Source organism: Dipodomys merriami, unplaced genomic scaffold, assembly GCF_024711535.1.
Source record: "Dipodomys merriami isolate MVZ:Mamm:240054 unplaced genomic scaffold, mDipMer1.0.p SCAF_5, whole genome shotgun sequence".
Classification (NCBI taxonomy): domain Eukaryota; kingdom Metazoa; phylum Chordata; class Mammalia; order Rodentia; family Heteromyidae; genus Dipodomys; species Dipodomys merriami.
Genome location: NW_027206068.1, coordinates 79,596,570 through 79,621,223, shown reverse-complemented (window position 1 = coordinate 79,621,223; position 24,654 = coordinate 79,596,570). Strand labels below are relative to the sequence as shown.

The 24,654-nt window shown below is 49.8% G+C and overlaps 1 protein-coding gene across 3 annotated transcripts in view; it reads left to right on the top strand.

Moving 5' to 3' along the window:
- Window positions 1-24,654, top strand: part of Ptprn2 (protein tyrosine phosphatase receptor type N2) — a 594,518-nt gene that overhangs the window by 46,466 nt on the left and 523,398 nt on the right. For 2 of the 3 annotated variants that reach the window (XM_069997166.1, XM_069997163.1), the window contains exon 1: window positions 11,703-11,753. The exons of the other annotated variant lie outside the window; for it this stretch is intronic. The gene's annotated coding sequence lies outside the window, so the exon portion shown is untranslated. Of the gene's footprint in view, window positions 1-11,702; window positions 11,754-24,654 lie in introns of those variants that run through there. 3 annotated transcript variants of the gene reach the window in all.

The following is a 24,654-nucleotide window of genomic DNA, read 5'->3' as shown; positions in this document are numbered from 1 at the left end:
CTGTTAAATTTTTGTCTTCTTGTTGATGTCATCTTGTGATGTCATCTTGGATGTCCTGTTTCTTCATGATCATTTTCTCTCTGTATTTGTTTATGGGCCTGCCCCTTATTTCATTGGTGGATTCTCTCATGATTGTTATAATTGTCCTTTTGTTCCCCCTTCCCCTTTGCTCCCAGTGGAGTCCGTCCTTGAGTTGTTGGTTTTTGACAATGGCATGCTGTCTTGATTGCTCATGTATTTTGTGATCTTTCATTGTGATTTGGACCTCAGGGTTCAGCGTTTGTAGAGGCCCTTAAGATGAGGTCTTAGGTTCAGTGGTAATAGGCTGTGATCCTCTAGCTTGCCTTGTGGGTTTTGTGTGGCTAGTGCTCCTGGAAAGGTGTGGGCAGTCTTGGTTCCAGCTGCCTGCTGTCTCTGGCACTGTATAACGGTGTCATAGGCAGGGTTCCGGTTCATGGTGCCGTGGGCCATTGGTGACTTGTGCAAGGGGTTCAGGTGGGCTGCTGGGGCCAGCGAGGCATAGATGCTGGCGCTGTGGGAAGGCACAGATGGGCTTTTCGGCTGTCTGGGTGGCACCCCACCCAAGGATATGTGCAAAAAGCTTTTTCTTCTCCTGGAGGATAGCGTTAGAAACCAAGATGTGAGCATGAGGAGTGCCCACTTCTGCTGGAGTGCTACCGCTTAACCAGCACGTCAGCAGGAAGTAACCGTGACACACATCTGTGAATATGCACGAGGAGTGCCACTTCTGCTGGAAGTAACCGTGACACACATCTGTGAATATGCACGAGGAGTGCCACTTCTGCTGGAAGTAACCGTGACACACATCTGTGAATATGCACGAGGAGTGCCACTTCTGCTGGAGTGCTACCACTTAACCAGCATGTCAGCAGGAAGTAACCGTGACACACATCCGTGAACATGCACATATTTATAAATATTTCGATATGTAACAGTATCTGTGATGTGGCAAACAGAAGCTCTTTTAGAAGTCTCCTACCCTAGTCTACCAGCCCATAGATTAGTCTTTTCTCCTTGCTTACATGTAACTCCAGACTAAAACAACAACCCCGGTTGTCACCTTTCTACGCCATGCATTTACTTAACTGCTCAGTACAAGTGCTACTTGTGTATCACTATCAGAATTGCTTGTCTGTACCCCTTGGAAAACATTTTTACTAGGGCTTATTGCCGTTTATTTTGTGTTTAATTTTAGAATATCTACTTACTTCCAAAGTTGATGTAAGTAAAAGCTTTTTCCCATGGCTCAGCCATTCAGTAAGGATGTTTTATAACTCTGTAAAGCAATGAGATTCTTTGGTTAGAGTGTGTGTTCCATCCTGAGTTCTCCTGTCACCTTTTTTTATTGTTATTATAAAGGTGATGTACAGAGAGGTTACAGTTATGTAAGTCAGGGAACAAGTACATTTCTTTTTGGACAGTGTCACTCCATCCTTTGCGCTCTCTCTCTCTGTCTCTGTCTCTCTGTCTCTCTGTATCTCTCTGTCTCTGTCTCTCTGTCTCTCTGTCTCTCTGTCTCTCTGTCTCTCTGTCTCTCTGTCTCTCTCTCTCTCTCTCTCTTTTCCTCTATCCACACCCACTTCTTTGGAAAGTATTCCCAGACATGGCCTCGGTCTCCAGCACCACCCCTTTGGAGCCTGTGTGCTTGTCTACTTTTCTCCTTGTCAGCTTGCCCTGGGGCCTTCACCTCTTGCATTTCTTTTCCTTCCATGCCGCATGTCCAGAACTGCTGACTGCCTCCTCTCCTCATCCTGCCTTCTAGCAGGACACTCTGTCAACCGACTCGCTCTGGCTATCCTCAGTCATACACACCAGTTTCTAGGTTTTCCTTAATTGCCTCCCAGCTCAAGCTGAAGCTGCACACCTTTTTTCCACAGCCTCACCAGTAGCTGATGTTCTGTCTCCTGAGGCAGGTCTTGCCTACCTTGATGCCTTTATCAGAAGGACATTCATGCTGACTTATACCTAGCCTGCCTTCTCGTTCTACTGTGCCTTTTAATTCCAGCCCAGTGCCAAGTCCTCCTGGAACTTTCCTGCTGTTCTTCAGCTAAATGTGCTAGGGTTTGTTTAATATGCTTTCTTGTTGGAGCCGGAATCCCCTACTCAGTGATTAGTATGTGACAGACAGTCCCAAACATGAAAGTTACCACTCCTTATTCCCTGAGTCCCAGTTGGCTGGAGGCTGCCTGCCCCAGGGTGTGTCTGTCTGGCTGCCTCTTACTCCCCCCTTGGCACCAGCAGGCCAGCCAGGCTTGTCTTTTCTGTTGGTGATGGCAAAGGAGCAGGGCCAAAGGCAGATGCAGAAATATATGCCTTCAGGAATGTGTGTTTGCATTTTAGCTTAAGATTTCTTTTTCTTTACCTGTTATTAAATTCAGGAGACTGTACATAGTCCTTCATTGTTGTTTCTCCTGTAGTAAGCAGGAGGACTTGACTTCCACAAGGTGTTACATTGTGCAGAATTAGATGTCACATTTCTAGAGAAAGCAGTTGGGAATTTGTCAACAGAAATAACTCTGATCAGAGAATGCAACACTTTTAATTCATCTTAGTGATTCAGGGTGTGGTATTAAGTTGAATTAGGCAGTCCTAAAAAATGGCCCTGTCTGGAGTAGTCATTTTGCTAGAAGTACCCTGTGGGATCATTACATTATTATTTTTTTTTTTTTGTTCAGTCGTGGGTCTGAACTCTGGGCCTGGGCGCTGTCTCTCAGCTCTTCAGCTCAAGGCTAGCGCTCTACCACTTGAGCCACAGCGCCACTTCCGGCTTTTTTCTTTTTTCTTATGTGGTGCTAAGGAATTGAACCCAGGGCCTCATGCATGCAAGGCAAGCGCTTTACCACTGAGTCACCTTCCCAGCCCCTACATTAATTTTTTTTAAACTAATGATGTTTCAGACTTACGGCCTAATGATATAGTGGGAAAAGAGGAGTGTTCCTGAGTTCTCTATATAGAACAATAGTTCCATATGCTTCAGTGTTTAAGGATGTCTTTTTTTTGGGTTGGTCGTGGGGCTTGAACTCTGGGCCTGCTTGCTGTTGCTCAGCTCTTCAGCTCAAGGCTGGCACTCCACCACTTGAGCCATAGCATCACTTCTGGTTTTCTGGTGATTTATTGGAGATAAGACTCTCATGGACTTTCCTGCAAATGATACTGTATCATTCATACAAAAATGGAAAAACTTGGAAAAAGTTATATTAAGTAAATAAGTCAGACCCAAAGAAACATAGGCTGCATGTTTTCCCTTATTTGTGGTAACTAGAATGTGCCTATAAATCTATAAGTAAGCACACTGGATGGTAAAAGACAAAAACATACACTGGGACATGATAAGTTATACTGGTCACACAGAGTGATTCCAAAGGAGGATATTCTTAGGAGAGGATCACAAAGGCTCAATAGCTATGTGTATATGATCATATAAAATAATATTTATTGAAGTGATGGAAACCAATCTCTGAGTGATGTGTTGGATAAAAAGAAAGGCTTTATATATTGGCAAAATAATGCAGTGGCTGTTAGCTCATAGATGAGCTTGTCAACTCCAATGAGTTGAGGAATCACAAGAAGAGGACAGGAAGAATGAGGGAGAGAGATGGGCCGACAAAGGGGAAGAGGTGTTTTTTGTTTGTTTGTTTTAACCCCGGCTGGCTTCAAAACACAATCTTCTCAATCTCAGGCTCTATTAGTTGGGATTATTGTTGTAAGCCACTGCACCTGGTGGTGGCTTCCTCCTCCTCCTCCTCTTCTTCCTCCTCCTCCTCCTCTTCCTCCTCCTCCTCTTCTTCCTCTTCCTCCTCTTCCTCTTCCTCCTCTTCCTCCTTTTCCTCCTCTTCCTCTTCTTCCTCTTCCTCTTCTTCCTCTTCCTCCTCCACCTCAGCCTCCTCTTCCTCCTCCACTTCGGCCTCCTCTTCCTCCTCCACCTTGGCCTCCACCTCTGCATCTGCTTCTGTTTCTACTGCTCCTCCTCCTCCTCCTTCTCTTTCTTTGCTTCCATTTTCTTCTTCTTTCTTCTTGCCTCACTGGTGTTTGGGACTCAGCTCTGTGATTGCTAGGCTGAAGTGATACTTCTGAGCCATGCCTCTAGCCTTGTTTTTCTGTTGGTTATTTTTTGTATAGAGTGTTGTTTCTCTCCTGGGCATGCACCTGAGCTGTGGTTCAACTACTTTTAGACTTCCTATTATTGCTGGAATTAGAAGTGTTTACCAGTGCATCTAGATTCCCTCTGTGGAGACAGTGTCTGGTGTACTTTATAGCTTGGACTGGCTTGGTACTGTGGGCCTTTCAACTTCAGCCTTCTACACATCGTGAGAAAGGTCTTGTGAACTTTTTTGCATGGGCTGGCCTCAAATTACAATCCTTTCATTCTCAGCCTCCCCAGTAGCTAGGATTACAGATAGGAACTTCTGATGCTTTATTTGCAAAGGTATGCGGCAATGGGATTTGGCCCATAGGCCGTGTCTTGGCTGATGAATTTCTCTTCCTGAGCTGCAGACAATATGGTGAAGTCAAGCTCTCCTGCTGGGGGTAGAAGGACCAGGGAGGGACGGTCTGTGCTATTGTTATTCCATGATGGCTTTGCCACTGCTGAAGTTCTGCATCAGTTTGCACAAATGTGGCTTATCCTCACACAATGGGCAGTCTTCAGAGCAGAACCACATTGTGAAGTGGTTTGGAGCTATGTCTATGATGGAGCGGGGCATACCTAAATTGGAGACGAGTCAACATTTGCAGGTCAGTTTTGAGGAACATGAGGAGGGGTGAGATATGAGGCAGCCCTTCATTGAGAGCGTTGTGTGTGCTCAGTGCTGTGCTTTGAGAGGAGACGCTGTTCTGAACAGTGTCACGAGAGCGTCCCGCAGATAAACTTACTTAAAGATGTTAAAGGAGTCCCAGTATACATTGGCTTACTTGGTGACAAGTGACTCTTCTATCTGCTCGCATAAACCCCCGTTTCTGGGGTGCAGGTATGCACAGGCCCCTCCAGGCAAGAGACCCACCTCTTGGGTGACATTTTGGTTGCCTCTCTCCAAAGCTTATCTGTGTCTTCTACCCGTAAGATCGAAGTAGCTGGTGTTTTAGATTTGGCTTCCTCCTTCGTCAGGCTTACAAATCTATTCTCCTGTCTCCCAGACTTGGGATGTGGGATGATCTGAAAGGAGGAAACCTCACCACTGGCTCATGGGGGAATAGGGGCAGGAATTTCCAGGAGAAGGAACTGTCCTCTCACACTCGGAGCCGACCTCTAATCATCTCCTGGTGGAAGAGCTTACGGGAAAGGTGCTGATAATTGTGTCTGCTGACAGACACAAAAGGCTGAAGTTCTAGCCCGGCAGAGCACCGAGCAGTGCCACAGTCGCGTGGCTGTGACATGGGACAGGAAGGGCTTGGAGACTCATTTTAATTAACACATAATAGACTATAAACAGGAATAATTTCTTTAAGGAGGAAATAAGTGATTATTTCTCCTGTGTGGGCTTAGCAAGTGGGTATGTACAAAGATGCCGTAGTTAGAAAAGTTAAAAAAATACTACCAGATAAAATTCTCTGAATCTTTAATAGTTACTAGGCCTTTTGACTTCAGGGACATGGAGATAATAGAATGTTCCAGATGGACCTAGGCAAAGCCTCTTACCACGCTAGAATTCACCTTTGGAAGCCTTCTACCGGGTAGGCTAGATATAAGAATGAGGCCTGAGCATCTGTTAGAACTTCAGATTCTCATGTCCCACTTGGGAGCACTAGAGCCCTGTGGGGATTGACTGGCTGCAGGAAATTTGGCTAGTGTGCCTGGATTTTGGAAGACACTCAAGGAGAACCCTGGCTGTGTGGTTGTTTATGCTAAGTCCAAGGAAAGACACAGGGTTAGGGGTGTCAATCTTTCATTTATTGGTAGCTTTCTTTAACCTTTTTATTATATCAGTGCTTTAGAGTTTCTAGTACACATATCTCTGAGCCTTCTTGATTAAATTTATATGTGAGCATTCTTTTCTTTTTTCTCTTTTCTTTCGTCAGTCCTGGGGCTTGAACTCAGGCCTGGGCGCTGTCCCTCAGCTCTTCAGCTCAAGGCTAGCACTCTACCATTTGAGCCACAGCGCCACTTCCAGTTTTGTAGTGGTTTATTGGAGAGAAGAGTTTCATGGAGTTTTCTGCCTGGGCTGGCTTTGAACCATGATCCTCAGATCTCAGCCTCCTGAGTAGCTAAGATTACAGGTGTGAGCCACCACACCCGGCATCTGGCTTGTTGTTGTTGTTGTTTTTTTTTGTAGTCCATTGGAGAGAAGAGTCTCCTGACTTCCTGTCCAGGCTGGCTTTGAACTGTGATCCTCAGATCTCAGCCTCCTGAATAGTGAGACGACACTAGCTCTCACTGTTGAGAGTCTATTTTTCACAGGCATCTTTTTCTAATATTTCTAGGTGACAAAGCCTAGCATATCCTTGTTATTGTGCATTTGTCTCCTCAAGGCTTTTGCCAAACTTTGTGGGCAGAGGAGCTCATTTCAGTCCTCTGTCTACAGAAGAAAGGGGCCCAGGAAGGTCCTAGAGTTTGAGATCATCTCTTCCGTGTCAGTGGCAGGATGCCTAGAAATAGCTGGGAGCCAAGAGGGGAGGGAAAGACAGGCGAGATGAGAAGTTCAGGTGAGGACAGGACAGAAGAGGAATGAGCGTCCCGTCAGAGAGGGGCTCTGACTTTCTACTTCTACTTCCTACGAGATACAAACCCTTACCAAAAGAACTGCCAGGACAAAGACAAAGAACCTCTGTATTCTGAAAGACAAGGGGCTGGAATCAGTACCAAAGTGACCAGTGAGGACCTATCATGCATTGGGTACACACATGCATATGTGTTCCACATATGCTAAGGTGGAAGCTGGTAGATACACTGTAGGTGGAATTCCCTATGTTCCACGTTCTGTTCTGGTGTCAGTCAAAGAGCCATTTGAGAATCTGGGGAACACTTTGTGTTTCTTGGGTAATGGTGAATAACACTTTAACATTAAGGAATCTTTCTTCAGAGCTGGGGATGGAACACAGGGCCACTCATGCACGGCAAACAATCTAGCTCAAGAAACTGTGGCACCAATAATGAGGGGGTAGAGGGGCCTCTGTGAGTGACCTTCATGTATGTGAGCACTCAGCCTCAGACTGACGTCTGGCTTCAGTGTAGACTGTGCATGAGCAGCCTTTGTGGAGGAGCACACCGTAAGGTTGCACTGGCCACTGTATTCCAGGAACGGGGGCGGGGGTGGCGCAAGTCCCCTGGAAGACCCTAAGTCTGAGTCCCTAGAGCAGAGAAAGCCAGTGTCTGCTGGCAACAAGTCCTTTCTCTTAATTCACAGTCATAATTTCTATTAGTAGGGGGCTAGTATTTATAATGAAATAGGTTTTTCTTTAATTGTAGAGCAAATAACAGCACACACAAACTAGCAGGCAAATTGGCATGTTGACTGGTGGGGTAAAATAGGCACACGTCTGCAGTTCTGGCGGTAAATCACCTTTCCCACCTCCAGGCCGTGCTCGTCAGGTCCCAGAGTGGACGAAATGGGGCAGTTATTGGTGACAGGCCGCTTTTCCATGGTTAAGATTCAAGGGTGCATTGCGATGCACATTGTCCACTGTGATCACAGAGACGGGGCGCAGTCAGAGGCTCTCTCCCTGTACCTCTTCAAGCAGAGTTCTGTCATCTACCATTTCCGTGTGTTGAACACAGACACATGAATGTGAGCAAGTTTGGGTTGTTGATCTGCACTTGCCTGATTCCCTGCCTTCATCCAGTCTTCGTTCAGGCTCTGGGCATAAGCTGTGATGATGCTAGACCATGTGTGACCACTGCTGTGGGTGGGCCATGGACCAGCACCTGGTGTCATGATTTCACTTGAAAACTTCCAATATGGCCACCTGCAGAGCCGTTTTGATCCTGTCCTCTGTGTCCCTGCTCCGTAGAGAGGCATTGGGCAGCCCGGCGTGCTCCCCAGCACTGGGACTTCCTCTGGGCTGCAGGGAGGGGAGATTTGGGGGTCAGGTCAGAGAGGAGTCCAGAGATTGGCTCTCCTGCCCTTGATTTTACTGATCGTGATGAGGAGCTGAGCTGAGCCACAGGACCCCAGGCCACTGCTTTTGTTACAGCCCACATGGCATCCAGGCCTGTGATTCCTGCTTCCCTCTGCAGTGCCAGGTGTCTGCAGAAAGCTGGTTACCACCCTCACCCTTTCTTCACACTGCTCAGCTGAGATGCTTGTTGATGAAGGAATGATGGGGTGGTATTGGAGTGAGCTGTGGGGCGAGCAGAGAGGCACGCCAGGAGCTCCAGATCAGCTCTTGGGTGAAGCAGTTGATGTTGATTTTCTAGAAATCATATGAAGAATGAAGTGCTGCTTTTCGTGAGACTATATGGTTATTTCAGAAAAACAAGTTATCTTAGAGTAGACACAGACATGGCTAAGCTTTGAGCTTGCCGGTCTTGAGCAGGCAACCTGGGTGTGTGCCTGGACTCACTGCAGAGGAGTAATCTAGCATTGCCCACCCCAACACATGGCTTTCTCTTCAGAACACTCATAGAGCCGCCCTAAGATGGAAGGAGACACTGTTTTGTGTCAGTTCTTGGAAGCTCTATGCCTCCTCCATTTTTTTTTTGGGGTCCGGTCGTGGGGCCTGAACTCTGGGCCTGGGCGCTGTCCCTCAGCTCTTCAGCTCAAGGCTAGCGCCCTACCAGTTGGGCCATAGCACCACGTCTGGTTTTCTAGTGGTTTATTGGAGATAAGAGTATCACAGACTTTCTTGCCTGGGCTGACTTTGAACCGTAATCCTCAGATCTCAGCCTCCTGAGTAGCTAGGATGAAAGGCGTGATGGCTAAGACCATTTTTTTTGTGTGTGTCTATGTGCTGAAACTGGGGCTTGAACTCTAAGCCTTGCATTCCTGTTTGGCTTTTTTGCTAACAGCTGATCGATAGTCTTGCTTTACCAATGGCTCCAGTCCTCTTTTGATTGGTTCTTTTTCTTTGTGTGTGTGTGTGTGTGTGTGTGTGTGTGTGTGTGTGTGTGTGTGTGTGTGTGTGTGTGTGTGTGTGTGTGTGTGTGTGTGTGTGTTGAAACGGGCTTGAACTCAGGACCTGGGCACTGTCCCTGAGCTTTTTTTCCTCAAGGCTAGCGCTCCACTACTGAGCCGGAGTATGCTTAATTGGAAATAAGTCTCATGCAGGGGCTGGGAAGGTGGCTCAGTGGTAGAGCACTTTGCATGCCTGAGGTCCTGGGTTCAATTCCTCAGCACCACATAAGCAAAAAGAAAAAAGCCGGAAGTGGCGCTGTGGCTCAAGTGGTATAGCGCTAGCCTTGAGCTGAAGAGCTGAGGGACAGCGCCCAGGCCCAGAGTTCAGGCCCCACGGACCGGACCCCCCCACAAAAAAAAAAAAGTCTCGTGCATTTTCCTTCCTGGTTTGGCTTCAAACCATGATCCTCAGATCTTAGCTTCCTGAGTAGCTAGGATTATATGTGTGAGTCACCGGTTCCTGCCGCATTGGGTATTCTTTTTTTATTTTTTATTTTATTTTATTTTTGGGGTCCGGTCGTGGGGCCTGAACTCTGGGCCTGGGCGCTGTCCCTCAGCTCTTCAGCTCAAGCCTAGCACTCTACCACTTGAGCCACAGCACCACTTCCGGCTTTTTTCTTTTTGCTTATGTGGTGCTGGGGAATTGAACCCAGGGCCTCAGGCATGCAAGGCAAGCGCTCTACCACTGAGCCACCTTCCCAGCCCTGGGTATTTTTTTTTTTTTTTTTTTTTTTTTTTTTTGCCGGTCATGGGGCCTTAACTCTGGGTCTGGGCGCCCTCAGCTCTTCAGCTCAAGGCTAGTGCTCTACCACTGAGCCACAGCGCCACTTCCGGCTTTTTCTGTTTATGTGGTGCTGAGGAATCAAACCCAGGGCCTCATGCTTGCAAGGCATGCACTCTACCGCTGAGCTACCTTCCCAGCCCCTGGGTATTCTTATGATAGGGTTTTGCTTTGTGTTGGAACTGGCCTGGGCTATGATCCTCCAGCTACAGGTGGAGATGGAGTCTCTCAAACTTCTGCCTGCTTCATTGTGAACTATGATCCCAAGCTCATGAGGGGACTTTTGAGTGGTAGGTCTTGATGGGTATGTAGAAGTTTGTCAGCTGGGGAAACAGGAGTCAAGGATTGCATTGTGGCAGGAGCAAAGTCCCAGTGTTGTTTGGAGCATGTCCAGTGTTTGTGGACTTGTGGCCTTCTACAAGGCAGATGCGAATTCAGTGCTGGCGCCTGAAGGGAGAGGGTCTTCATCTAAGAGTCGAGTCTCTCGTTTCATGAGGCTCTCCTTGCGCTTGCTCCTCCTGACCCTGCCCACTCTACCGGGATGAAAGTTCCTTTTTTTCCCCTCTGCTCAAGATGTACTTGACATGGAGTGGAACACCCGTTTTCTCCAGCCTGTCCCTGACTGCCAACTCCTCACCTTCCTGATTTATGTGGGCCTTTAAAAGGTAGGGTCAGAGGACCTGCAGGGAGTAATTAGGCTCCTTCATGTGTTTTCCGGGAAGCTGCGGTCTTGTTCTGTGCTCCCTACCCTTTTCCTGCCCTTCCTTGTGTCCTGTTTCCTTTTGGTTTTCCCCTTCACCTACCTTTCCTGCCTCTCTCATCTGTGGCCGTGGCAGTCACTGTTCCTGACGGCTGAGTGGCCTCCTGGTGGGACGTGAGCACCTCCTTCCTCTCCACACTCCTCTGTGCACACAGTGGTGTGAGGCATGTAGTGTACAAGAAGGAGGACCTAGAGGACCTAATTTACTTCTTTTTTCTTTTCTTTTCTTTTCTTTTGTCGGTCATGAGGCTGAATGAACTCTGGGCCTGGGTGCTATCCCTCGGCTCTTCAGCTCAAGGTGAGCACTCTACCACTTGAGCCACAGCGCCACTTCTTGTTTTCTAGTGGTTTGTTGGAGATAAGTCTCACGGACTTTTCTGCCTAGGCTGGTTTTGAATTGCGATCCTCAGATCTCAGCCTCCTGAGTAGCCAGGATTACAGGCTTGAGCCACCAGTGCCTGGCCTAACTTATTTCTTATACCATGATTATAATGATGCTGAAGTTAAGCTTGGCTACAAGCCTCTGGGCTGCAGTTGGGCAGCTTAGCCGTGGTGGGAGGCCAGAGCATCGTCCGAGATGGCTGTGCCGATGGCGAGCGCTCTTTCCATGGCTGCCTGGAGAGACAGGCAGCACAGAGCCCTCTTCTGAGGGAGAAATCAGCCGCATGCATAGGGACATAATGTTCCAGCTCAGAACAACCCAGCTCCAAGTAGTAAGAAGCAGAGCCAGCCAGGGGACAGTGGCTCACATCTAGAATCCTAGGTTCAAGAAAAAGGTGGTGAGATTTTCTGAATAAACTGCTGAGCAGGTGGCCTGTGCCTATTATTCTAGATCTTAGAAAGCACAGCAGGGGTGGATCAGGCCCAGCATGGGCCAGTTGGAAGCAAGACTCCATATTGAAGATAAAGAGCAAAGATGAGGGCTGCAGGCATGGCCTGCTTAGCAAGTGTGCAGCCTGGAGTTCAAACCCCACTCTTGCCAAAAATAAAAGCTAAAGCAGATCTGAGGAGCCTGCTGCGAGTGGGGCCCAGCTCAGAGGACCATGGATCTTCTGCCTGCTTCTGACTCTTTCCTCTGTCCTCTTCTTTCCAGGCTGCTTGTTTGAGGACGGCCTTTGTGGACCGTTGGAGGCCTGTGTAGATGGTGAGTGTGAGCCCCGGCGGCACCGCTGTGGTTCTGAGTTTGCCTCCTGTGAGGTGTCACTCCACGTGGGCCCAGCCACGTGGTGGAGGGTGTCCCCCAGGCTCCGGCAAGGTGTTTCATCTTTGTTGTTCTCAAGAGTCACCACACGAAAATGTCCCTGGACATTATGTAGATGACTGAACATGGAGAATAATGGAAAGAGACAATGCTGGTGGTACACAGATGTGTGTGTGTGTGTGTGTGTGTGTGTGTGTGTGAGAGAGAGAGTGAATGCCTCATTCTGGGTAGTATTTGAAAAGCTTTGTATTAGGAGATGAGTATGTTGTTGGCAATGGACTGCAGTGGCAGGGAAAGAGGCCTGGGCAGGATGCACCAGAGGGCTGTAGTGTGCTGCAGTTCCCTGGCACCAGCCATGACACCAGCCACGACCGCGCTTTATGCCCCAACCACCAGGCAGGTTTTTTTCATCTGTGTGTGTGTGTGTGTGTGTGTGTGTGTGTGTGTGTGTGTGATGGTGATGCTTCCAGTGAACCTATCAGGCTTGGAGGACTAGCAGGACATCTTGGGGCTGGAAGGGCTGGGTGAGTGAGCAAGAGTGAAGATGGACTCCACTGTGTTGGAAAGGTGGCAGATTCTGGGCAGTGTACAGTAGGAATGTTGCAGCTGCTTGTCCCAATGTCCCCAGGGAGACCTGTGCAGGCTGTGAGGCCCTGCATCTGATCATCTTTGCTAATTGCCCATAGATCTCTGGCTTTCGGTTATGGGAGAGGGAGATTTTAATCCCTGCCTGTTGCTGATTATGGCCTGAAACTTGTGCCCCTCTATTCACTCAGGTTCCTGCGCTGCTGCAGGTGCCTGTGGGATGCCTGATCTATAGAGGAGGCAACTGACAGACGTGCAGCCTTGGGGACTGGCCTTGGAGGATCTTTGCTGGGAAAGGTCCATTTTAGAGTGAGCCCTCCCCTGACAGCGTTACCAAGCCCTATGTGTATGCCATTTGGTTGCTGAAAGGCAAAAAAACCAGGGTGATCCTGTGTTCCAAAGTGGGACAAGCTCTGGAGCCTAGGAATTTCAGGGCTGGGGGCATTGCCTGCCTGTCTGTGAGTCCTGGCACCTCACTAGCAAGCCAGCGTGGAGTGGACCTGAGGCCGGAAACAGAACATGTTGTGGTCAGTATGTAGCATTCTGCGTAGTGCCTTTTCTTTTGTGGCGGAGGTTTCCATGCAAAGTGTGGTCAGTGGCTTGTATCAGAGTACAGGTACAAGAGAAGCTGGACAGGTGATAGGAGACTGGGTTGGGTTCAGGTGTGGCTCCTGCTGGCCATGTGGGTCGAACTCTAGAGTCCCTGGACTATACCTTGTGATGTTTTCATTTGGAGGCCCATTAAAAGTCACATTAATTTGATAAGGGAGCCCAAAACACAGGTTGGAAGAAAGACAGCCTCTTGAATAAACGCTGCTGGCAGAATTGACTATAAACACACAGAAAACTGAAGCTAGATCCTTGTAGATCACCCTGCACCAGGATCAATTCCAAATGGATCAAAGACCTCAATGTAAGACCATATACCATGAAAATATTACAGGAAGGGATATAGGAAACACTGGGCTCCTAGGCATGGGTTGAAACTTCCTAAGATTCAGAATCACAACAAATCACAGAAAGACTGGATAAATGAGATTGCATCAAACTGAGGAGTTTCTGCATGGCAAAGGACATAGCTAACAAGATAAGTAAAAAGACCACAGAATGAAAGAACATCTTTATGAACTACACATCAAAGACTTCATATCTTAGAGCCCCAAAAATTATCCCCCCCCCAAATAAATCGTCAAAAAAACAACAACCTGATTAATAAGTGGACTAATAACTTGAGAGACTTCTCAGGTCTCTCAATAGACACATGAAGAAATGTTCAACATCTCTGGCCATAAAAGAAATGCAAATCGAAACAATGTTGAGATTCCTCCTCACCTCAGTTAGAATGGCCATTATTAAGAAAACTAAAATTAGTAGATGCTAGTGGGGATGTGGCCAAAAGGGAATTAATTCTACTACACTGTTGGTGGAAATGTAAACTCTTCAACCAGTCTGGAAAGCAGCAATCCCACTTCAGGGCCTTTATACCACAGACCACAAACAGGGCCACACTAAAGCCACCAGCACAATCATGTTCATGGCAGCATTGTTTACCATAGCTAAGATATGGAACCAACCCAGATGCCCCTCAGTAGATGAATGGATCAAGAAAATGTGGTACATATACACACAATGGAATTCTGTGCCCCATTCATAAGGAAATGGAAAGATGGAAAAAATTATGTTAAGCGAAATAAGCCAGACCCAAAGAATCATAGTTTGCATGTTTTCCCTCATTTGTAGTAATTAGAAAGTCTTATAAATCTACAAATTCAATGGATAGTAAAAGACAAAAAATACACCTGGACATGATTAAACAGCACTATAAACATTCATACAGTGAAATAAAGGAGGATATTCTTAGGAGAGGATCCCAAGGACACAATAGCTATGTGCATATGACCATATAAAATGATGCTTCTCAAAGTAACTCCAAGAAATGGAAACAATGATTCCTCTCCCCTTCAGTTTATCCCCTTTGGCCACTGTTTCTGATTTCTGTACCCTTTGTCTTGTGTGTAAATGAATCTGATTTGGGGAGGGGAAGGGGAAATCACAGAAATAGTGGACAAAGGATAGACCGATTCAGCAGTGATACTCACTGGACACTGTATTGGAAATGGACTATACAACTTTGGGATGAGAGGGGCCTAGAGGGAAAAACTGGGAGACACTGTTCAGAAAGAAATGTACTCATGACGTGACCTATGTAATTGTAACCCCTCTGTGCATCACCTTTACAATAAAATTCAAAAACAAAATAAAATAAAAATAAATAATAAAAATAAAGCGAGGTAGCCGTATAAAAAATATCCACTTTGAGTCAGCAAGTTCTAATGATAAAGGAGGTAGATATTGCCTGGGAACCCAATCCCTTACAGCCATTGGTATCTCAAGAAAAAAGTCCAGTTATCATCTGGGGAGCAGGGTAGGGAGATGGACTTTAATAGAAAAGTCCTGGATGGTGGCCGTGGGGTGCTGGTGCGCATCCTTGGGGCTGTGTCTTTGCTGTCCCAGTGTGCCTTCAGTCCTGCCACTGGCAGCGGGGGAAGAGCTTGTGGAGCTGCAAAAACATCCCAGCTTCCTCACAGGGAGAAAGGGGGTAAAATGTCTCTTTAAAACCTGTGTAACTGAAAGCATGCTGGTCAGTGACGTGAATTAGTTACTGGGCATACCTAGGTGTCTGTTCCTGTTACCATTGCAGACATATGGAATAACAGCAAAATGAATGTCATAACTTGGTCCTCACCCCTCTTCAAATCGCAAGCGTGAACAGCACATTATAATCATTAAATATTTTTCTTTCTCACCCAATTTGTCTCCCAGCATGGAATTATATACTAACATTATATCAGGATAATCATTTTGAATTTTTGAAAAGAAAAGCAATTAAAATGTGAATATAATATGTCAGGCGTTGCTTCATAAAGACAGATACTGTCTGACCCCTTTTCTAGTGCATTGAAGGTCTAGGAATAGCAAATAGGCTGCTGCCCCATCTCACGAACCTGTGCGTATCTGGTAGCTGATGAGCAGTAATAGGAAACACCTTGTTCTGCTGCTGGCCTGAATTTATGGTTGTCATGGTGATTGTATAATTTAGCCTGACAGCTGGTGAGGCAAAGAGGTGTTGCCAGGCAGCAGTGAGGACAGACATGATGGCTTTAGGGCAGGCCATGGGGTTGAGTCCGGAATGTTCTGCAGCCAGAGACAGGATCCTTTTCACCCTCCACTTTCCTTTTTCCTGGAATACAAGCAGAAATGTATAATCATGTTAACATAATGCATGTTCTCAAAACTCCCAACAGACTTTGTTAATAAAACAAAAACTTAAGTGCTTAGAAATAAGGTAAAAAAAGACAGACGTACCAATTCACACCTATTAGGATGGCTATTATGTTTAAAAAGCAGAAAAAGTGTTGGAAGGGATCTAGGCAAATTGGATAACTTTGCTTTTTCATGTAGAGATAAGGAGACAATGTGGCTGATTCTGAAAACGGTAGACGCAGAGTATGATTCAGCTATCCTGACGCTAGGCAGCAGCTAGGATTTCCCCGAGTTCTCCCTAAAAGGCAGTCATAAGACGCTCTTCCAGCAGACCTCTCCTGCCCTCTCCTTGAGCTCCCAGGCCTAGCGGAGACCCCGCCCCAGGTCACAGCCAGAAAGTAGCTCAGACCTTCTGTCTTCAGTTCCACTTCTGCAGGATGCCCTTAGACCAGTTTTTCTTCTACCAGTGTCTTCATTTCTGAAGGTTCTTGGCTCACATAAAACTAGTAATGAATAAGCATGTATATTTTTTGCTTATTCATCTGTTATGAAGTTAGGATGGGTGACAAAAGAAATTACATCTCCTCTAGTGCGTGTGGACTTTCCTCCCACGCTGTCTCTAGCCTTATAAAATGATGCTCACCCACCCTTTCCTCCCTTGATCAGTAGATAATGATTTCCCACAACAGTCGCTGCACGCAGTGTGGCCAGTCACAAAGGACCTTTGTTCTTTTCTGTTTTTTTTTTCACTTGTGGTATGTTACATCTTGGGTTTAAAATGTTTCCCAAAAGCTTAATGTAGGGATGGCTCAAGTGGTAGAGTCCAGCTGAGCAAGCAGACTGGGCAAAGTATGAAGCCTGGAGTTCAAGCCCTGGTCCTGGCACATGTGCATGAGAAAAAATGTAAAATGTAACCTGAGCATTTCTCTGGGTGGTTGAGCATTTTTGGTCCCAGTTATGCAGGAAGTTACGACAGGATCATCCACGGGACTATGACAGTGACAACCCAGAAAACAGTAAAAGACACAAAAGAAAACAGAGGTGATGGGATCATGATTAGGGCTCTGACCTAATAGTAGAATCATTCACAGGTAGATTCATGATCTGGATTCTGGAGTAGTGCTCCTGAGCCATGTCAGCCCAAATTTACACGTTACTTCCCAGGAGCATGTTTAAATGAAGGTCGGCCGGGACACACAGGCCCTGTGCAGAAGCCTCTCCATGCCCGCATCTGTCTCTGCCCAGTACCTGCGTTACCTAGGTAACTGGCACCTCCCCCCTCCAAAGTCACAACCCCGGGCTGCCCATGGTCAGGCCTCCCATCCAGCCAGGGAAGGGTCCCAGGTCCTGAGGTCACACCTTTCCCCCACCTGGCCTAGGCGTGGCTGGGGTGGCAGGCCCCTTCCCACCAAGTGCTCCTGCACCATGCATGGCTGGCAGGCGGTTCGGAAAGAAAACAAGACCTCTCTTCCTGCTTGAATACCTCACGGTATTCTCATTTTTTGGCTACCTACATTATTTTTTTTCTTTTTTTATTGGTAAGTTTTTTTTTGGTGAAAATACCATATAGAGGGGTTACATTTACATGAGCAAGGTCATGAGTATATTTCTTATCAAGCATTGTTGTCTCCTCCTTTGTTTCCCTTCCCATCCCTGCCCTTCCATCTTCCCCCTCCCGGTGCCCACCCCCCACCGCCAAAGTTGTAAAGTTCGTTTTTCAACATAACGTCTTGTACAGCTCATTGTTGCATTGGGTCCACCTGTATTCCTGTTTAAACGATTTGTTTTTTTCTCTTTCCCTCCCCAGTGAAAGCAGGGGTTATACCGTGGGGGAGGGACATACACAAAGCAACAAAGAAATCTCTTATAAATAGGTTAGAAACAATAGCAAGAAAGAAAAACCATTTGAGTCCTACCTAGTTTAGTTTACCTTACATAAAGTGACTAAGGAAGGTTTCTGAGTACGGTCACCATGAATGTCAAAGCCAGCATCTACCTGACAAAATGCTCTCCCAAGACCGTTCTCACCTTTACCCAGTCTCCTGAAGCAGCACATGTATGCGTACTCCACACGGAGGAAATGCTTACCAGACCATACTCCCTTGGAATCTGAAACCTGACTGGATGTTGAGAATGTTGTCAGAAGTGGAGCTGAGAGTTCAGTAACACCTCAGGGCTGTGCTCATGGTGTGGCAGGGCCTCACACACTTCCAGAAGCTGCCCTTGACCCTTGGGGAGCCTCTGGGAACCAGCCAGGCCCAGGAACAGGCCCATCCTCTCTTCTAGGAACAGCAGCTACAGAGCGGCAGCAGCCAGGCCTCAGGCCCCTCGCCCAGGTCTCAGCCCTGCAGCCTGACTCTTTCCAGGGTTCGTGCCTTTTCCAAGCTCCCAAGGGGTTCATTATTCATGCAACATAGATTTGTGGCTGCTACCTAATCTCTTTTTCAACTTGACTGTGCTTTTTCATAATCTCCCAGTTGCCAAATTAAAATTTCCTATTCTATTTTTCCAGTGCAATAAAACAGACTAGCTCCGTTTATCACATTTGCCACAGCGTGCTGGGTAACCTGCTAAATCACCCCAGTGTCAGCAGGCCCAGCGCGGGGTCGATGAGTGTGAAAGTGAAAAGAAAAAAGTGCCTTTGTTTTGAAGACTTGTGACCAAAGTGCTTATTTGTTCAGCATCCTTCAGACCTTAAGAAAGTTTAGGAAGAAAAAAGAGGAGTGAAGGGGAGGCTGGCTCTCTCTGCTGATGCTATACATTTGCAGTGTGCAGTTGTGTTTGGATCAAGTGTTGGCAGCTATTGTGTACTGGATGCTCTCAGCAAGTCCACTGCCTTTGAATCCTTAACTGCACCACAGTTTTGTGTTTTTTTTTTTTTTTTTTTTTTTTTTTTTGTCGGTCATGGGGCTTGAACTCTGGGCCTGGGCTCTGTCCCTCAGCTCTTCAGCTCAAGGTGAACGCTCTACTGCTTGAGCCACAGCACCACTTCCAGTTTTCTAGTGGTTTATTGGAGATAAGAGTCTCATGGAGTTTCCTGCCTGGGCTGGCTTTGAACTGTGATCATCAGATCGCAGCCTCCTGAGTAGCTAGGATGACAGGTGTGAGCCGCCAGCACCGGCACCACACTGTTTTAATTAAGTTAATTAAGTACTTCTTATTTACTATCCTGAGGCAAGGAAACGGGCATTTAGAAAAACGTGAAGTGCCTTGCTCAAGGTCACATCTTCCATCTGCAGTTCCCACCTGATCTGTCCTGTCTCAGACTGCTTTTTCTCTCTGCTGCCCCCAGCAAACACTGTTCTGTGGCCCAGGCAGAGATGAGCAAGCCAAGGAGTCTTGGTTAACACTTGTATCCCCACCCTGTCCCCCATTCACGCCCCCATCTTGTCCATTCTTTCCCTATCAGTACCCTTTCCCCACCTGTATCCTGCCTTGCACCTTTCCCTGTACTCATACCCTTCCCGCCACCCTCCCCTACCTCTCCCCTATCCATCCCCTACTTGCTCTTCCTCCTCTACCTGAGCCGCTCCTGTCTGCATTCTCCTCCCACCCAGACTTTCTTCTACCCCTGTCTCTGTCTCCCTGCACCTGTCTGTGCTTCCTCTCCCGTGCCGTCTCCTCCCCTTCCATGGCGGTGCTCCTCCCTACCTCTGCCCTCCTCTTCTACAGTGCCTCTCCTCTACCTACTCTTCTTCCTCTATCTGAACTTCCTTTTTTCTTTTTTAACCCATGCTTTCTGTGTTTACAACCCTCTTATCTGTGCCCTTCCCTGGTAGCGCCTGCCTCCTTATGAATAATACTGAGCGTCCACTCTGAAGGATGTTAGGCTCTCAAAATCTCAGTCCCTCTGAAGTCCTTGAGCGGCCAGATACTGTAGCAGCCTGGGGTTTCTGCCTGAACCGGGGCGGCAGCAGCCGGGAATGGCTTCTGCACTGTGCCACGCCTCCCAGGAGCCTTGGTGTGCAGGCATCTAGACCAGGGAGCGCACCGCGGCGCAGGGAGGGGACGCCAGGCGGGAGTTCTCGCTGGGCCTTACAAATACCTTCTCAATTGGGTAGCTTGTGCAGCCCAGGACCTTGGCACAGGAGCTAGCTCACGGTGTGGAGCAAATCATGCAAGTAAATTAGTCCAAAAACCGGATGTGGAGACAAGTGACACTGATTAATGGTAACACTTACATTTTGTTTATGTTAGTTAACAAGCTCTGGTATTGTTTTAAGACTATTGAGTGAATTAATAATGAAGATAATGGTGGTAATATTTATTATTAATGATAGCAAACATCATATAGCACTGTGTGTTGGGCGTGATGCCAAGCACTCCGGTTTGATCCTTTACTCAGTCTGAGGATACAGTAAGAGGCGGGTGCTGCTAACTAAGCCCACACAGAGGTGCCATGGAGGCTGGGGGCATGCTGAGCGGGCATCTGGGGGCTGACGGCCTCACAGTGCCAGGGAGTAAGCCCACCGCCCGCCAGGACTGCCACCCACCAGGCCTGCCACCCACCAGACCTGCCACCCACCACCCCTGCCACCCACCACACCTGCCACCCCACCAGACCTGCCACCCACCAGACCTGCCACCCACCAGACCTGCCACCCACCACCCCTGCCACCCACCAGACCTGCCACCCACCAGACCTGCCACGCACCAGACCTGCCACCCACCAGACCTGCCACCCACCAGACCTGCCACCCACCACCCCTGCCACCCACCACCCCTGCCACGCACCAGACCTGCCACCCACCAGACCTGCCACCCACCACCCCTGCCACCCACCAGACCTGCCACGCACCAGACCTGCCACCCACCAGACCTGCCACCCACCAGACCTGCCACCCACCAGACCTGCCACCCACCAGACCTGCCACCCACCAGACCTGCCACCCACCACCCCTGCCACCCACCAGACCTGCCACGCACCACCCCTGCCACCCACCACCCCTGCCACCCACCACCCCTGCCACCCACCAGACCTGCCACCCACCAGACCTGCCACCCACCAGACCTGCCACCCACCAGACCTGCCACCCACCACCCCTGCCACCCACCAGACCTGCCACGCACCACCCCTGCCACCCACCAGACCTGCCACCCACCACCCCTGCCACCCCACCAGACCTGCCACACACCAGACCTGCCACCCCTGCCACCCACCACCCCTGCCACCCCTGCCACCCACCACCCCTGCCACCCACCACCCCTGCCACCCACCACCCCTGCCACCCACCACCCCTGCCACCCACCAGACCTGCCACCCCTGCCACCCACCACCCCTGCCACCCACCACCCCTGCCACCCACCACCCCTGCCACCCACCACCCCTGCCACCCACCAGACCTGCCACCCACCAGACCTGCCACCCACCAGACCTGCCACCCACCAGACCTGCCACCCCTGCCACCCACCAGACCTGCCACCCACCACCCCTGCCACCCACCGCCCAGCCAGGCCTGCCACCCACCAGACCTGCCACCCACCAGACCTGCCACCCACCAGACCTGCCACCCCTGCCACCCACCACCCCTGCCACCCACCACCCCTGCCACCCACCACCCCTGCCACCCACCAGGCCTGCCACCCACCAGACCTGCCACCCACCAGACCTGCCACCCACCAGACCTGCCACCCACCAGACCTGCCACCCACCACCCCTGCCACCCACCAGACCTGCCACCCACCACCCCTGCCACCCACCACCCCTGCCACCCACCGCCCAGCCAGGTCTGCCACCCACCAGACCTGCCACCCCTGCCACCCACCACCCCTGCCACCCACCGCCCAGCCAGGCCTGCCACCCACCACCCCTGCCACCCACCGCCCAGCCAGGCCTGCCACCCACTGCCCAGCCAGGCCTGCTACTCACCAGGCCTGCCACCCATCAGGCCTGCCACCCCTGCCACCCACCACCCTGCCAGGCAGCCACCCACTGCCCGGCCAGGCCTGCCACTCCGCCCCACATGCACTGGCACTGGGGCTTAAATTCATGGCCTTGTGTTCTTGCTTGGATCTTTTGAGCTACATCTCCAGGGAAGTAGGTTGCTGACTGATTGGAGACAGAGGCTCAAATTTGCCTGTCTAGGCTAGCTCTAGACCACTACCCTCTAATCACCTCAGCCTGCTCTGCACCACTGCCCTCTAACCTCAGCCTGCTCTGCACCGCTGCCCTCTAACCTCATCTCAGCCTGCTCTGCACCGCTGCCTCTAACCTCAGCCTGCTCTGCACCACTGCCCTCTAACCTCAGCCTGCTCTGCACCACTGCCCTCTAACCTCATCTCAGCCTGCTCTGCACCACTGCCCTCTAACCTCATCTCAGCCTGCTCTGCACCACTGCCCTCTAACCTCATCTCAGCCTGCTCTGCACCGCTGCCCTCTAACCTCAGCCTGCTCTGCATCACTGCCTCTAACCTCAGCCTGCTCTGCACCACTGCCTCTAACCTCATCTCAGCCTGCTCTGCACCGCTGCCCTCTAACCTCGTCTCAGCCTGCTCTGCACCGCTGCCCTCTAACCTCAGCCTGCTCTGCACTGCTGCCCTCTAACCTCATCTCAGCCTGCTCTGCACCACTGCCTCTAACCTCAGCCTGCTCTGCACCGCTGCCCTCTAACCTCAGCCTGCTCTGCACCACTGCCCTCTAACCTCATCTCAGCCTGCTCTGCACCGCTGCCTCTAACCTCAGCCTGCTCTGCACCACTGCCCTCTAACCTCATCTCAGCCTGCTCTGCACCGCTGCCCTCTAACCTCATCTCAGCCTGCTCTGCATCACTGCCTCTAACCTCAGCCTGCTCTGCACCACTGCCTCTAACCTCATCTCAGCCTGCTCTGCACCGCTGCCCTCTAACCTCAGCCTGCTCTGCACCACTGCCTCTAACCTCATCTCAGCCTGCTCTGCACCGCTGCCCTCTAACCTCAGCCTGCTCTGCACTGCTGCCCTCTAACCTCATCTCAGCCTGCTCTGCACCGCTGCCCTCTAACCTCAGCCTGCTCTGCACCACTGCCCTCTAACCTCATCTCAGCCTGCTCTGCACCGCTGCCCTCTAACCTCAGCCTCCTGAGTAGCTAGGTTCAGAAGCAGGAGTTATTGGGACTCAGCCAACATTTTTTTTTACCCAAATTTAACCCATTTTTCCTTGTCAGCTGTTGGATGCATGGACGGCTACACTGTCATTCAAAGCCAAGGTGGGATTTAATGAGAGCACTTCAGGGCTGCCAAAACTTCCTGAGCCGTGGAAGTGTAATTCTTGGGGATGTGTTCTTGCCGTTTAGGAAGCAGCTGCGTGGGGTTCTGAAAACTTCCTCCTTTTCTCCTCAGTCGCCATGGTGATTATAAGTGGCCGTGGAGGTGGGGAGGCCAGCGGGCAGTTTTCTCCTCAGTCGCCATGGTGATTATAAGTGGCCGTGGAGGTGGGGAAGCCCGCGGGCAGTTTCCCCACTGCGGTCCTCACGTTTGCAGGCCTAGACGAGGTGGTTTGGGGGTTGGTGCCCAGCCCAGCTGCGGCCTCCCCTCGGGGACCCGCGCCCCGCTGAGATGGCTCACTGGGTTTGCAGTGGAAAGGCCAGCATGGCTTTACCATACTTTTGCAGCTCCTTCTCTTCAGGAGGAGTCTAGGCTTGCTGTGACGTTTGAGAAATCCTCAAATCCTAAGGCAGTTGTGATTCATCTGGCTGCAGGAGTGAGCACAGACAAGGAAAGGTCCTGGGATCCCGGAGTTGATATCTTCTTGTTGGTGACCTAGACTGGATGGATGATGTGGACCATTGTCAGGCCATTTGAAAGGCACCTGCCATCTTTGTTGTAAAGATAGACTATTAACCTGAACTTGCATACTTTTCCTCTCAGCATGTGGGTGCCTTCTGTTCGAGTCCCACCAGACTTCAGGAGTGCTGCTGGTGGTGTGGTGGTGTTGGTCAGTGTGCGTGGCTCTCATGGCCATTCTGGGGACAGGAATGTCTTTGCATGGCTGGTCCCAGACACAACAGACTGTCACTGACACTGGGCCGGCCAGTCAGCTCGGCCCCTCCCCCAGCACACGTGGCGGGTTAGCCCTCCATGTCTCAGATGGGCAGTTCCCATCTGTGGGATAACCCTCTCCGTCCAGGTGTGTGTGTGTGTGTGTGTGTGTGTGTGTGTGTGCGTGCGTGCGTGCGTGCGTGCGTGCGTGCGTGCTGGGGCTTGACCTCAGGGTTGGGGTGCTGTCTCTTAACTTTTTTTTTTTGTCGGTCATGGGGCTTGAACTCTAGGCCTGGCGCTGTCCCTCAGCCCTTCAGCTCAAGGCAAGTGCTCTACCACTTGAGCCACAGCGCCACTGGTAGTTTATTGGAGTTTTCTGGTAGTTTATTGGAGGTAAGAGTTTCATGGACTTTCCTCACCAGGCTGGCTTTGAACCATGATCCTCAGATCTCAGCCTCCTAAGCAGCTAGGATTACGGCATGAACCACTGATGTCTTGGCTCTCTTAACTTTTTTGCTCAAGGCTGATGCTCTACCATTTGAGCCACAGTTCCAGTTCTGGCTTTTTGCTGGTTAATTGGAGATGAGTCTCACAGACTTTCCTGCCTGAGCTGGCTTGGAACTGCAGTCCTCAGATCTCAGCCTCCTGAGTAGCTAGAATTGTGGGTGTGAGCCTCTGTCCTGACCTCTGCGCAGTTCCCAAGGAGTTGGAGTCTTCCACTGGACCTCAGCTGAAGGTCATACAGTTTGTGTGGCACCGGCATTCACACAGCACCCACTCTGAGGACTGTGTCAGGGTAAAGTTGGAACTATCTCGTGTGGCCTGGGCCTCCGAGCTTCAGTGCTGCTCTTGAGACGGACCAGCAGCTAACACGCTATAGTGATCTGGGGACAGCAATCAGGTGTTGGCTTTTTTTTTTGTCAGTCGTGGGGCTTGAACTCTGGGCCTGGGCTCTGACCCTGAGCTCTTCAGTTCAAGGTGAGTGCTCTACCACTTGAGCCACAGCGCCACTTCTGGTTTTCTAGTGATTTATTGGAGATA